At 34.4% G+C, this 16,434-nt stretch overlaps 1 long non-coding RNA gene across 1 annotated transcript; it reads right to left on the bottom strand.

Moving 5' to 3' along the window:
* Positions 1–5,981: 5,981 nt before the first annotated feature.
* Positions 5,982–8,635, bottom strand: LOC149536511 (uncharacterized). The gene is made up of 2 exons (XR_016356952.1): positions 6,791–8,635; positions 5,982–6,696 (listed from the first exon to the last, which is right to left on the bottom strand). It is a non-coding gene; the product is annotated as an uncharacterized LOC149536511 (long non-coding RNA).
* Positions 8,636–16,434: the final 7,799 nt, after the last annotated feature.

Below are 16,434 nucleotides of genomic sequence, written 5' to 3'. Positions count from 1 at the left end.
GTTTGAATAATTTATGGAATAAAATCTAAAGTGGCCAACAGAAGTCAATTGTTGACATTGTTAGAGTAATTATTTGTTTACACTTATTAATTAAATCACTTTGATTTAATTAAATAAGTTGCCTATTACTCTAGTTTTCTTAAGCTATATCTTAGGTACATATAATTAATATTTTATATTAATTATAATGTGCAACCTAGATTTTTTAGGCCTTAGATTTCCCTTTTTGGGTTTCGATCTCCTTTTATAAGGATTGATCTCTTTGTCATTTTATTAATTCAGTTTTGATTATAGCAATCTCTTTTTTTGCTCATCGAGAATGTCTCATCTATGGATTTGGCAATTCTTGCCTCGTAGCTTTTTGCTTTTCTTTCTGTTATAGGTGTTTGCATGCAGGTGATTCTTAGGAGCTGTGGGGTTGATCTTTCATCAACTTCAACATGGTATCAGAGCTCTAGATCTTCATGTCCCTATTCAATTTATGAAAAAAAATTCTTGGCTTTGAATTCTGTGCCTTTTTATTTTAGAGGGTTTCAATTTTTAGAGTTATTTTACATTGGATTGGGGGGGGGGGGGGGGGGGGGGGGGGGGGGCGGGGTCACTTTTTTCTGCGCATTTTGAGCCCAAATGGACCTCATCATTGGATTCGTAGCACCCAAAAACCCCTATTTCCATATAAAATTTGTCCAATTTGGACACAGTTGTAATCTGAGGCAAAAAAAATTTGCCCCCAAAATTGAGCATGCTTCCCAAGGAGAGATGATTTATTTTTTCCAAAAAAAAGGTATTAAAAACAAAAGTGCTTTATTGTTAAAAAAAAAGGGCATTTCATTGTTTTTAAAAAAGTTCTAAAAACAAATCAATCAAAAAAATCTCGTTTTCTTTTTTTCTTTTTTTAGAAAAAATGCATGCACTTTTGGCATTTAAAGTGATGACATCAACAGGGTACATTTGCACAGTACTGACATCAGCAAGGTACTGATCCAGGCAAGTACATCTAACAACAACATAGGTCGTGACATGAGCTGAAATTTGACGGCCTTCAAACTGTCACCTTTTTAAATTTTTTTGTCATAAAAAGCACTTGGCGGTATTTTAGTTGTAACTTGAGCATACGAACGTATTTTTTTGATCTGAAGAATGTGTTGAAAAGTTGGTTCCGAGATGGAGACATTGGTGTAGGTGTTTTTGGATTTTGACGCAGTTTGGTTTCTTAGAGGCAAAAATCTATGGAGGCAGGAATTTGCATGTAGGTGATTCTTGGGAGCTGTGGGTTGATCGTTCATCAACTTCAACAGACATTTGACTTGTCCTCAAGTGAAAGTGATGAATTCGATGGGAAAGTAGGTAGCACGATATGCAAGTTTTAGCACTAAGGTTGTTAGATTTTGTTTTGTCTGTTTATGATAATAACAAATCATAGGTGATTTGAATTGTTTATAATGGATTTACAATGTGATCTGAATTGTATATTTTGTAGTCCTTTTCAAAAGTCAAAACCAAGTCCCCATTAAGATATTGGATCTGAGATTTTTTAAATTATTAAATTTATTGATATCTTTTATTATAAACCCTACAAAATAACTAAGAACTAAAAAAATCAAAAAATAATAATAATATAAGATTGATTTATAAAATTTTGAAAAATTTACAAAATATATAGTTTAAACAATTCCTAGAACCTTTGATAGACAACCCAAACCATCCACAATCAATTATCTTCAAAAACCTTAAGAAATCAAACTACCCTAAAAAATCTAGCAAATATTGGAAACCCGTCTGCCCTCTCATCAAACACAACACTTTCACACTAGGATAAGGCAAGTGGTAAAGCCTCCATTTAAGTGTTTAAGAAAAAAACAACATTGTAATAAAAAAATATTTATCAAAGCATTTGTTTCCCTTTTTAACCTCTCCATATCTGCCGCTACTAAAAAAACTCAGTAAGGCTACTCAAAAGAGTGCTTAAATAGGCATTTTCTACTTGCTATTTTTGGAGGTGGACGCAGAGATCGTCTCCAACACCATTATGTTTAGGGTGTTGTTTCCTTGCATTGAATCCATAGAAGAGGAAGTTTGTGGGCCAGATTAGGGAAAATCAAATGTAAAGATTGTCACCTCTTTCCCTCTTTTTCCTACAGAAAGGAACTATAGGATAGTGTCATGAGATAAATTTCACACTAAAATAATCCACCTGTCACTAAATCATAACATGCTAGACAAAAATTTACAACCCAAAATAAAAATCGAGAAGCAATTATTAAAGGAAATGGTGGGTATAACCATATCATACTAAACTTACTATTCCCCTTTCATCTAGAACAAAGTGATATTATCTATAATAGAGAAAAAAAAATTGTAGATCTAATGAAATCTTAAGATAATTTATGTTAGAATTCCATAGGATTAGTTCAAATTGTAGCGACTAGTAATGATGTTAAAACCAACATCGGTAATCCCAAATATACAAGCCTAATATAGTATCATTTCAATCTCCATGGAGAATAAAATTAGAAACCAACACAAAATGTGAGTGAATCGCAAAACACAACCTAGAGAATGGCATTTGTCACTCACCCATCTATAGAAGGAGTAGTATACTCTATTACAAAAAGAAATCAAATGATCTTTGATCTAATTAAATCTTGAGACACTTGATCTTCTGATTCCTAGAGGATAAATTAATTCAAATGCAGTCCTCGTAAAGGATCTTTAGTCTAGTTGGATTCAATTTTCTAAGTATTTGAGCACTCAAGAATCTACAAGTGTATTAGTTTCCATACAAGAGACTGTTTGAAACCCAAAATTAATAGATACAAGAGCTTCAAACTGCACATTTTAGCATCAATTCCATAGCTTGCATTGCTTGATTCTGAGGAGGAAGCCCATATGAGCCTGAGGTTGACCCTACTCCCCTCCTATTTTCCATTCCCATTACCCATATGCTCTAATTACAACTATTTCTTCCTCCCATTCACATGTCAGTATCTTCACAAATCATGGCTAGAGCAAGTAGTTTGCACAAAACAACAAAAAGTAGAAGATAGTTGTTAGTCACATGACCCATCATTGACACCTATCCTTGCAGGTGAAGAGCTTTTCATAATGCCAACTACAAGCTACATATTTTTCATCAATTTTTTTATTGATAAAAGAAAATACTATTAGAAAAAATAGTGTAAACCTATTAGAAAATAGAAATAACACAATAAAAATCAACTAATATAAATAAAACTCAGAAAACCATAGCTTCAATTTTTTTACATAGATTTCAAAGACAAATTAATTGGAAGAAATATAGATGAAAACTGTAGTCTTTTGTAGGGACTTTTAATTACCATTCTCTTAAAAGAATTTCCAAAAGCAAACAATATATTCCTAAGAAAAGCAAATAAATAGCAAGGAAAATGCTTAAGCTAGGCTTCAAATCTGAAATGCTATGTATGTCATGATGGCTTCTCATTTAAGTGGAAAGTAAAGAACCGTCGTGTCAAAGAGAATCAAGGAAAATATGTTATGAAGATAAATAAAGGTGTGAATAGAAATGAATACTATCTTATGCTGAAAATAGTCTAAATTCAAAATGACTAAGCTTAGGTTTCGTTTGGTTCATGGAAGATGACGGGAATCGGCTTTTTCATAATCTAAATTTGAAAAAAATTGCACTGGTTTCAAAATTGGCAAAATGGAATTACAATACCAAACTTCTAATTGTGTCTCAAAACCAAATTATCAAACTTTCCACTAGCAACTAGGAATTGGAAATTAAAACCCGATTACACTTTTTTAGGAGTGTAAACATAATAGATTGGACTATTTTTTGGAGTCTACCTATGTATAAAAATTGATCTTCTCACTCACCTTCTGAGTGAAACAAATGGTTCAAGTAAAATTCCAAAAATAAGAATGAAGATTTGCAAAATCTTGATTTGGCTAAATCAAGATTTGTAAAAATCTTTATTTCTACAATTCCACAAACCAAATGAACCCCCATTTGATTGCAGGCATAAGAATTGAAAATAGGAATGTGCATGGGAATGAGGAATGGGAATGGAAAATGTGTACTCCAATCCCATTTGGTTCACCTGAAATTTGTTTTAGAATATGTTAATCCCTTGTGTAGTTGTACAAAATTGGAATTGAAATAAGGTTAAGTTTATAATTTTTGTTTTCCTCTAATTTTATTTGTTTTAGTTTATTATTTTTTTGGTTATTTTTTTCAATAATTGTAAAGAAGGATGTATATCTTTTTTTTTTAATTCATTGTAGTTAATGAGGAATTTAAATTATTTCAACTTTTTTACAATAATTAGATAACATCGTGAAAATATTGGTCATTTATATACAAAATCATAAAACAAATAGTCTCCACGACCATAATTAAGTTCAACAAAACAAAATCGACATGTCATTACTAAAATTTGTCCACCAGCAGGTATACAAAGTCATAATATAATTTTATATCTCCAATATTTGTCTTTTAACCATATTTATGCATTTGGTCCCAAACCACCATAACCAATACTGCACTTATAACAATTAGAACACAAATAACACATTGTTAAAACATGATTTCCACTTTTGCCGTGGAAGCAATCTCCTTGGCAACAGTATCTCAAACATTGCACAACTTACAACTGTTCCTTCCATCTTTTGTATAGTTAGATGTGGTTGACGTAAATTCATCATCTCTAGCCCACTGAAAGAAATTAACGCCATTGTCTCCCTACATTCTCAAATTAGTACTCGCCAGAATAATTAGTACATAAAAAATAATGGGGTGATCTTATTTATGACCCAACTAAACCTACCACTAAACTCTGCTATGAAATTTTAAAAAATTAGTAACAACCTTTCGACTATTTGGACGACAATAAAATTTATGCCCAAGATTACGCTCTATGCATGAGGTCTTCATTAATACAATGTCAATGCCACAATCACACAATGGAAAACCAAAACCGTCCCCCCTATATAAATAATGAACAAATATAATGAAAGCAAATGAATAATTACAAATTATAAACAAAGTTTCCTATTGCTCAATGTAAACATAACTCTAAAGCATGCTAAAAGCATTCACCAGAAAATAACTAATTATAATTCATTCTTCATATGCAAGAATAATGCTTGAATAATTAAAAAGACAAGAAGAAAATATTATAAGAGACAGTCCAAAATGCAACACAATAACCCATCATGGTCTTCTAACTTTTCAAGGAAATACAGCTAGCAATATGCAACAAGTAGATGATATTTCGCAATGAAATCCATTTCCATTGTTGATGAAATCTATTGTCATTGTTGATGAATGTATAACTAACATAGATATCATAAGTATTTACACCTAAAATTTCAAGAAATAATAAATATGAATCCTATGGATAGATTTATGATGAGGACTGTTTGCTTGGATCAAGTTTGTAAATTGTATTATATAATGGATGGATGATTGAGATTTGCTCATTGTAGAGGATTCAGCTGACATATATGTATTTGTATGGCAGAGAAAATTTGATTTCTTCTTGTCATTTGGCAATGGTAAGGTAGAAAATGTTGACAAGATTGAGAATACAGATGTTCACAAGATTCAACCATTTATCAAGATCATTATATCTTGATAAACATTGAAACAACTATTGCAACTAAGTCATAAAGCATAATTCAGTGGAACTATAAAGAATTCTGTAGTAGAAAATCACCCCATCTTCATAAAAACAGCAACAATTCATCCAAGTAAGGAATGAAGCAATTCATAAGATCATTTAGCACCTATATACAAGAAATTATTATAGATTTAATGAATGTATAAAACAAGGTATTTCTATAATAAGGGATTAAAACTAGATATTAATGTGGTATAATACTATACACAAACTACAAAGCCTCTAAAGTCATATATCTCAAGTCTTGATTGAAGCTGAAAACAGTGCCATTGAAGCTGAAGCAAACAAAACAAAAAACTGACAAGATTGAGAATATGGATGTTGACAAATTTGAACCACTCAACAAGATCATTATATCTGTAAACGTAGAAACAACTAATGCAAGTAAGTCATAAAATATAAGTCATCAAGATTACAGATCTGGCTTCAAAAATATTTTATGTTCAGAAATAGTCTCAAAAAAATTGCAAGTTCATAAAGATTGTAATATATCAGAGAGTTCCTCCAAACTTATACCTCCACTTCAGTCATCCCCACGAACCCCTAAGCTTTTGTAGGTTTAGAAGTAAAAAAGTAATACGCCATAATCAAAGCCTCCCTACTTTGAGGGCAGCATAAGCTATTGATATATCTTGCTTGACTTCCCTTTTATCAACATTGATATTGTGAGCCTTAGTCATGCCCCAATCTATATTTTGTATACTCTCACATATGACATCCAAACAAATAGCCATGCTTGGCTTCTTCCTTTTTTACCTCCTTGCTATTGGTGTAGAAATGTAGTAGAATTGTTTGATTGAAGGAACTTTTCATCAAATTCAAGAGTATAGAAGTCCCTGTCCATAGGCATATTGAAGCCCCCATCATCGTCAAAAGCAACAGCCTCTTCAAATAGTTGCCCATTTTTGGTCTCTATAGTTGTTGCTGCTGCATTTCCTTCAGCTATGTCATTCCCAAAAATCATTGCTAACTCATTGAAGTAGACGAACGGTTGCCTCTTGTACACTCTAGCAATTTTTAAGTAAGTGCTCTATATGATGGAAAATTAAGGAATTAGATGTCTTTCATTACAATTGATTGAGAAATAATTTACTGACATAAAAATATTGTTTAGAGAACATTACCTTGAACAACTCAACTCATACACTATCCTCGGCATCCACAAATTGAGTCATCTCATTCCATGCGAAATTGCTTATGTTTCACAACTCTTTCATAATTCTGCAAATTTGCTTCCACATTTTTAACTAGTTTTTAAAGTTATCAATTCCAAGATTCATATGCATATTTTCGTTGAACTTCTTTTGTATTGTTGTCCAAGCTTCTTGTCTAAAGCCCCCATCACCATTTCTTCCTAATTGAATCTGCTCAAAAAGAAAATCTAAAAAATTTCGTTCCATCTCTCTTGTCCACACCACTTTGGCATTTTTGGCCAAAGTAGCAACCGCAGTCACATGTACCTCCTCATCCATTCTTGTTAAGAGATTGGTGAATGATATTTGCAGCTACCAAAACTTCCAAAAAAAACAATCAGCATCTAACATAACTCTTTTAGCAACAATCACATCAGATATAATGGTTGACATAACAAACTATGGTGTCAGCAAAAGTTTTACAAAGCCTTCAGTTGAAACAAAACTTTCTCAGCTATCTAGGCATATACAAGAATCATCGTGCATATAAAGGAGTCATTATGGGTTCATGTTATGAATGTTAGATAATAAAATCAACAGACCAATGGTATATGAATTAGAAATTACCTCAAGTAATAAATCAGAAGAGTCACCATTTGAACCAAGAGTCAAAACATGCAATTCAGATGTATTATCACGTGAGTAAACAAGACAAATAATAACATTGATGCATTTGAGAAAAGACAACGATGGATATATTGTGTTTTCAGGCAAGTGACTATAATTAATCAAGGATCAAATGGGGAAGATAATGAAGTCAACAATCGCAAGATAGAAAAAGAATGTTGAGGTAACCTGAATAGATCAAGTGATAAGACAACTGGAAGTATATGACTCTAGTGTATTTGCATCACTGTTCCAACAACTGAGATCTAGTATTTACAGTGGCGAAGGACTGTAGAAAATAAAGGACTCCAAGTCAGCACTGAGTCGAGGAAATTTATATTCCAAGCAACAATAAAGGTCACTGATGAAAAATGGTACTGAAGAAGCCATATAGTGTTGAAACTATCTGATAGAGTACACTCAAAGTGTGTAGTAGACTCAGCTCTATAAGAATATTCAATAATATAGGGCACTTAAGATGAATTAGTGCTAGACAGGAAGACCAATGCTTTACCTCAACAAATCAAACATAATACCAAGCTAATTAGAGATTCAAGGCACACACAAATTGAAGTTCTACTGGGTGAAAGTGCTTGAATACCAAGCTAAGTAAATTCAGGGCACTTGTATTGAAGTTCTACTTCTGATGCTCATAACTATTCATTGTTAATAGAATTAATGACTGGTTCTGAAGAATCAGTAATCAATGAATTGATTCTTCAATGAATTTGTTGAATGCATTATTCATTCTTCACTCCCATGACGGAACAACCAATCCCATTTCTAGTACTGACGTGACATCATAGTAATTTATGCATGCTGATAGGAAAATTTTAAACATGTACCCTTATGGCCAGTTAAAAAGCAGTGGCAAGTTGAAGGTCATAATTAGACCATGGACTAAAAAATTGATATTTTGATAATCCTAACAACTTAATTCTAACCAGGCCACCTGTATCCCCACAATATTTGTAATTAGCAGCTTTCTGTTCGGATGAAGGTTTTAATTCTTAAATTTATTTCCTCGAGACTTATCTGCATGATTGTTATTGCCGCAAAAAATTTACTTTTATTCTGAAGTGATGCCCCTTCTAGACTATATCGGGCTGCTCGGTGATCAAGCTAAATCATCATGTGAAGTTCACCGTCGTTATGTGAGATATTAAGATATAGTTGTTCTGTCACTATTAGCTCCATATTAATAGTTGTTGCTGGCTCTGTTCATTTGATATTGTTCTTCCTTATCCAAACCACTACAATCTTGTATTAAAAAGACCATTCCTTATAATCTTCGCTTCATATAGAAATTGTTTGATGTTTTCACACTCATATCAGCGTTGGAGTGTTTGACTAGGTATAGGATTGCTTTACTTTTTCACATCAGGCTATTTCAGATGTCACATATAGATCCCCTCAGTTACGTTTATTTGATCATTAGCTCAGTGCTGAAGATTGTCTCTGGCTCTTCATGCTTTTCCCACTGAATATTCAATTCTCTACATTATATATATCACATTCTTGACCAATATATTAATGCATGACTCATCACTGTGATCTCTATTAGATGTCACTGCTGCTCCAAGTTGAATTTATTTCTTTGTTCATTTATCATTGCATAAATGATTTCTTCAAACGATTAATAGTTTACCAATGTGGACTCCAAACTGGGTCTTGCTGCTCCAAACAGTGACTTGTCAATGACATGTGCTTTCTTTTTCTAATCACGTCCTTCTCCTGGCGTGCTTATATAGGTTGGTATCTCCTATATAGTCATCTTTGTGCTTTCATGATGGTCTCCTAATCAATGGTATGCCACCTCTCATTGTAGATCCAAGACTCTCCCAAATATGGCTTCTTCTAATTATTTATATCCTTCCATCTAGTATGTATATCACAGACAGACAATTTGATTCCTATCTTCAGTACACTGGTTTTATTCATTCTCATCAAATCCTTCAAATTCTCAATAAAATGGTATCAAAGAAGTAACATAATGTTGAAAGTATCAAATAGAGTAGACTCAAAGTGTGCAGTAGACTCAGCTCTCTAAGCATATTCAATAACATACTGCACTTCAGATGAAGCCAGGAAGACCAATGCTTTACCTCAACAAATCAAACATACTACCAAGCTAAGTAGAGATTCAAGGCACACACAAATTGAAGTTCTATTGGGTGAAAGTGCTTGAATACCAAGCTAAATAAATTCAGGACACTTGTATAGAAGATCTACTTCTGATGCTCACAACTATTCATCATTAATAGAATTAATGACTGGTTCTGAACAATCAGTAATCAATGAATTGATCCTTCAATGAATATGTTGAATGCATTATTTATTCTTCACTCCCATGACGGAACAACCAATCCCATGTCTAGTACTGATGTGACATCATAGTAATTTATGCATGCTGTTAGGAAAAATTTAAACTTGTACCCTTATGGCCAGTTAAAAAGCAGTGGCAAATTGAAGGTCATAGTTAGACCGTGGACCCAAAAAATTGATAGTTTGATAATCCTAACAACTTAATTCTAACCAGGGCACCTATATCCCCATCTATTTAGAGTCATTCTCGTGCACCTTCTGATAATAATATCAAGCCATCAAACTTTTTATATATTGAACCCTGCAGCTGTTGAATAGTATGTTCATCTTAAGAAAGTTCTGTAAGTGTTTCCATGATCTTTGTACGCTGTCAATGAACTTCTACAAATGTCTATAGTTTCCATTTTACCTATGTGTTTGGGGATGAGGGAGGATAGGGATTATCATGAATTACATTATCTACTTTGCAAAGTAGCATGTATAACTGCTATGCAAACACTACTGCAAAAGCTGAGCACGACATGAATCAAGCTTTGAAAAGAGTGATCAGTCCCATTCTGATGATAACTGGAAAATGTTTCATACTGTGATCATCTGGGTCCTATTACAAACTCTGTATAACTGAATTACATTATCTACTTTGCAAAGTAGCATGTATAACTGCTATATAAACACTGCTCCAAAAGCTGAGCATGACATGAATCAAGCTTTGAAAAGAGTGATCAGTCCCATTCTGATGATAACTGGATAATGTTTCATACTGTGATCATCTGGGTCCTATTACAAACTCTGAATATGACATCATTATCTTAAATACATTATAAATCATCTGAAATATTCACCACTTTATAGTCATTGTAGACTATTTAATAGAAATACTGGAAGGAATTTTGATTAAATATCAATTATATAATAGGGGTTTTACAATTTTCACTCACCTATTCTAAAAACAGAAATGTAGATATATTTACATAAGTGATGATTATTGGTATTGTACAACAATATTGTTGTACAAATGGAAATAAAGATATAGTCAAAATAGAGCATAAAAGTTTTGATTTAATATAATGACAATATAATCATATCAAATATGAATTAATATACTAGGAGGAACCACAAGTGGATCTGCTCTAGACAGAGCTGAAGCAAGCACCTAACTATCTACTGCAAACCCTTTCCAACCAACAAGAATGTATTGAAACTTATAGTCGAACGAACAAACACCCAAGACATTTTGTGACAATTTGTCTTTTCTATCACAATATTTTTCTTAAATGTCCACATCGACAATAATTGGCATATGGGTTCCATCAATTGCACCAATACAATCCTATAACAAGCAATATTAATATCAAATATAAATTAATATAAATAACTCTCTAGCAATGAAATATATGCCACTAGGATATTTACCTTGAAATACAAATCAAAACAGTCCTTCCTAGCTATTTCTGGAGGAGTAGTTGCAATAGGCCGTAAAAGGTAATCGCTATGATAGCCTTTAGGACCTTGTGGAAGTGTCGACTCACTATCTCTTGAGTGACCAAAGTTATGGCCAAGGGTGTGGAGAAACATCACTAATTGTTCTTCCAATGTTATGTTTGTCGTATCTTGAATGCTCCCTTTTTGCCTTAGAATATTGGCCAAGCAAAAGAAGACTACTCTACTGATGCATATTTGGTCATGGAAATTTTTGTTATTGGAATGGATGATACGCTTATAAAAAAGACATGCAACTCTTTTTCGCTTACGCCTATGTCTTCTAGCCTCTTGTGAAGATGCTACTATGAATACTGCAAGTGTTGCAAGCAAAACAACAAGTATTCACATGATCTTAATCTTCCTAACTATGGCTCCATGAACCTCAATATCATCAATAGGATCCATTGAATAACCTACAACCACATAAAGGAGTTAATATTTGTTGAGGTTGGTTTTGTGCCAGTACGTAACATATAGCGATTAAATACTTGACATTGAATGTCAAACACTTAATCCCTCTCTTGAAAAGTAATACTCATGAAGACATGAGAAAATCTTCAATGTTCCTTACACTTGTGGATACTAACTCAGTTATATCAATGTGATTTGCTAATAATCATGTAAGCGGCCTTACATTGTTCATTCAAGGATAACTTGGACTTTTGGTATAATGGTGATTAATCTACCTTTGTGAAGTATATGAGCGCCAAATGATGTCGATGGTGGTGATGATGGGGTGTGTCTACCAAAGGTGTTTCCCTTTTCTAACTTTCTAAGAATGAACTCCAATTATTAAATTACTTGCTGCTCTATTCCTACTCCTATGAATGGAAAGAAAAGCAAATGGACGGGGATCGAATCTAATGAAAGCTTACTAGTGGCTCTACCTCCATACATGCAATGATTCAAGGGAAAAAGACTAGATTACCACGCAAGGCTTCCTAACAAGCCGCTAGGATGCTAGTGGCCTAGTAATAGATCCCTATCATACATCCACTAATATCACCATGCAACTATCCATCTACTCTTACTCTTACTTAACAACTTTTTTGAAATGAAATCTACTTTAACAACTTCAAAGAGTCTAACTTTAACTATTGGAAGTAGAAACCATGCAATAACACCAAGTGTTCTTAATCACCATGCAAGTCACAACAATGATAAAGAGAAGCAACTTTGGTATTATCTTAGCAACAATTTTCTTCAACCCTTTACAAATGAGAGCAAATGGCCTTATATAGAGGCCAAAATTACAACCAACGGTAGAGATTAAGAGGCAAAATCAAAGATCCAGATTGGATCTTAGAAACCTTAATTAAGATTGCCACCCCATTGGCCAATAAGAAGTTGCCACCTCATCAATGGACCAATGGAAAAAAAAAAGTGTCAACCAATGAGAAGGCACCAAAATGGTAGCCAATCAAAATTAGACACCTATACTACCCAAGAAGAAAGAGAATTTGCCACTTGGGCTTACGTCAAATGATCTTCTAATATCGCTCAACATGGTTGAAATGGAAGTGTCAATGCCTAGGTTGTGTTGTGCAATCTCATTCTGTATCTCTTAAAGTATCCTCAATCTAATAGTCAAGGAAAAAAACCAAAACTCCACCATACTCATTCCTCCTTCATCTACCAACTTGGCCCTTTCCAAATATTTCTCCGATAGCTCGATGAATGTCTGTAGCCTAGAAATGGCTAAGTACTTGACTAAAAGGAAATCCTTCCACTCACCTTCAAATGTTTTGAATTTATCTCTAATAGCCACTATTGACTTGAATTTCGAGACAAAGGAAGGCAAGAAATTTTGCCTATCTTGAATTGTATCATAGATCCAATTCTTGACTTCATGCAACTGAGCCAATATCTCTTTTGTATTGCTCCCACTATCTTAACGAAGGGCTGCCTTGTGCAACTATTAGATTGGCTAGCAATCTCTCCAATACCTATTTTCGGCCTCCAACTTTACAATCCTTTTATTTGCCTTCCTCAACCTTTCTCTATTTGAAACCATGCCTTCCTGGATCTCCTCACATTCCATGTCATTTGTGATTCTTCCCAAGTTATGCTCAAGTATCTCATACTCCTAAGCTACAATCTCATCTACTGCCTTACTAACCTTTGGTATAACAATCTAAACTTTTTGGTGACCGTCATTGTTGCTCCCGATTACCTTTGCCACCATTTTTGCAATTTGTTTCTATTTCTTGCTATCACCCTTTTCCACTAACCCTTGAATATCGTCAACTATTCGAGCAGTCACTACCTCGCCTCTTGGCATATGCATTTGCCTTAATCATAGCGGTGCAATGTATCTCCCCAAATCTAGATTCAGTTCGACTAGCAAAGCATCACCAATGGCCTTGGGCACCTGGCTTATTTCTTCAATATCAATTGGCCTATCTTCTTCTTCACTAGTGACTATTACATCACCTCCATGTTGGTTCTCCGAGAGAGGAGAGTACTTGGTACTGTCAATGTAACCACTTGATTCTGAATTAGAGCTCACCTCTACTACACCCCCTTGTCCACTTGTATTATCCTCTTGGCTTCTAGCCTTAATTATGCTCTCCCTACATTCTATTTCTTTGTTGGAGGCCCCTAGTGTTCTTTACTTTTCTCAACCTCCAAACTTCTCTTCTTGCTCTTAACTACTCTTTGTTGCTGACTACTGCCCTCACCTTTCTATTTGACTGACTCTACTGGACCTTCTTCCTCGAGTTTCATCTTCTCATAAGTAAGGCGTACCTTCTAACTTTTTAATTGCCTTAACTTCTCATTATAACATGAATCAGTGTTTAGATCAACTCCTTGTAACTACCTCTAAGGAAGGATCCTAATGATCATCCTAATCTACTGGACTCAACTCCATTCCATTCACTGTATCATAATCTCCTCTTAGCACATTTTCATCATCTTCCAGTTGATCGGGAATATCAAAGCCTCTCCATCTAATTGCCTTCATCATGCCCACTGACAATCTTGAGAAAGCTAGCTTTCTCACATGAAAGTCACCCTATGCATTGGCCCCAAAATCTTCTATAGCAGGAATATGTTTAAATATATTTCCATGAGATGCCTTGATAAGACCATTAGGATCAAATCCTTGTTTTGCTCCATACCATCCTAGATGATACCATTCTAACTCCTCCATGGCTGCAAAGGTGACAAGATTGGGGCTAGTATCATTGCCTATTCCAAATGAGAAGGTGATCCCTGTCTCACCTTTAAGTTTCATAATTTTGTCATATGCTCAAGTTGCCTAGCCAACTCCATCAAAACTACCTTGTCGTGTGGGTACCTTGGAAGTCTCTAAGGACAAATTATACTTCCTGCTACTCTAATATATTTGAATTGTGGAAATTGGATGAAGCAACTCCCATACTTCTTCACTTTTTCTTCCGCTTATGATGAGAGCCTCCTAGCAAGTGTCCCTTGTAATATCCTTATTATCTTCATGGCAAAGGCATCATAAAACATTTTATAATCTTTGGTGTTGTGCAAATGAAGTTGTAGATAGCACTCATGTACCAAACATTGCCCTGGCCCATTGCCAATCACTCCTAAGGCCTTAAGTCCAGGATTTTCATATAGTCTTGCAATCAAATAGAAAAGATAGGGCCCCATATAGAATTGCTTTTGATTTTGCACTATCCTAAGTTGCAACTCTAAATTTTCACTTATAATCCTAGCCCAATCAAATCTTCTCTTTCCATTTTCAATTTCATCAATAAAATAATACATCCAGTTCTCAAATTGCATACCTTGAATCATGCACATGATTCAACTAAGAAGCACAATTAGATCGCCATACTCTAATTTGAAATCTAACCTCGTGAGCTCTGACGCCTTGGTAACTCCCTTCTTTCCTTCGTGTAACCAATTCTGCTTTAGATGAATGAAATAAGCCTCATGAGTATTCTAAAATAACTTAACCGCTTGATCCATCATTATCACTGTCATGCTTTTATACTAAGAAATATTAAATGCTTCTTCGACCACTTGTCTGTTGATGTTGGCTAACTCTCTTCCCTTGATTGAAAATGATGGACTTAGTAACAATATCAAACTGGGATGCACACTCAATTACCAATTCTGGACAAGGTAAGGTAGGAGGAAAAGCTTGTGTGTACAATTCTGCTCTTGTAGATCTTTTTCACCATGGGGGAATGTCCTTTCTTCAATCTTTCCTTCAACTGTATCATGTTCATTGTACCGATATTGGTGTCACTTATTCACCTTACTTTCGAGAAGAAGGTGGTCTTAGGCATCATGTCTTCTTTGTCCTTTATGGTATTTGTTTCCTTTGGGTTCTTGCTTCAACTAACATCTACCATTCTGAACACTTATTTTTGCCCCCTTCGTTCTAAATGATATGGACTACACTTATCAATCTCCAACCTTCTTTCTATCGATAGAATCTAGCTTATTTTTGCCTCTCCAAGACCTATCTCTACACTTATCAATCTCCAACCTTCAACCTAGGTGTGGGACTACCACTTATTTCTGCCTCTTCGTTACCTTAGGATGGACTACACTTATATCTTCCAACTTCAATCCTAGGGTGGTCTAACTTATTTTTGCCTCTCCAGATGTCCTATCATAAAATCTACACTTGTATCTCCCAACTTTAGCCTATCAATGAAGTGGTGAATGATGAGTACAAGAAGAAAATAAGAGAAATGAACCAAGTAAGAACAAGGAATAGAATCTACCTTTAAACCAATCTTCACCTCTAAAACTGAGTAAAATTTTACCTTAAATCTGCCTTTACCAATAATCTAGCCCTCCTCAAATTCAGATTAGATTTTGGAAATTTCAACCTTCCTTGCAAATAATGATGCCCTAGCAAAAGTCAGAATTTTGACTTCCTTGAAATCGCCCACACATGCCAAAAAAAATCAGACCTTGGACCATATAGCCTCTTCACCAAATATAATCACCCAATTTGGAAATTCACTACCAAGAAAATGGAAAAATCTGCCTTAACAAAATTGCCCTAGTTGGAAAAAATTAGCATTGCACCAAAAATTGCCCTAGGGAAAAAATTCACCCAAGCAAGGAGAAGAAAATGCTGCCAAAAAAGGAGAAAATCTGCTCCAAGAAGAAATCACCCAAGCTAGAAATTGCCTTTAGAAGAAAATCACTCACCCAATGAGGAG

This window comes from Cupressus sempervirens, chromosome 10 (genome assembly GCF_028749045.1).
Source record: "Cupressus sempervirens isolate cs-2001-9-10 chromosome 10, ASM2874904v1, whole genome shotgun sequence".
In the NCBI taxonomy this organism is placed as follows: domain Eukaryota; kingdom Viridiplantae; phylum Streptophyta; class Pinopsida; order Cupressales; family Cupressaceae; genus Cupressus; species Cupressus sempervirens.
This window is presented reverse-complemented; position numbering and strand designations above follow the sequence as displayed.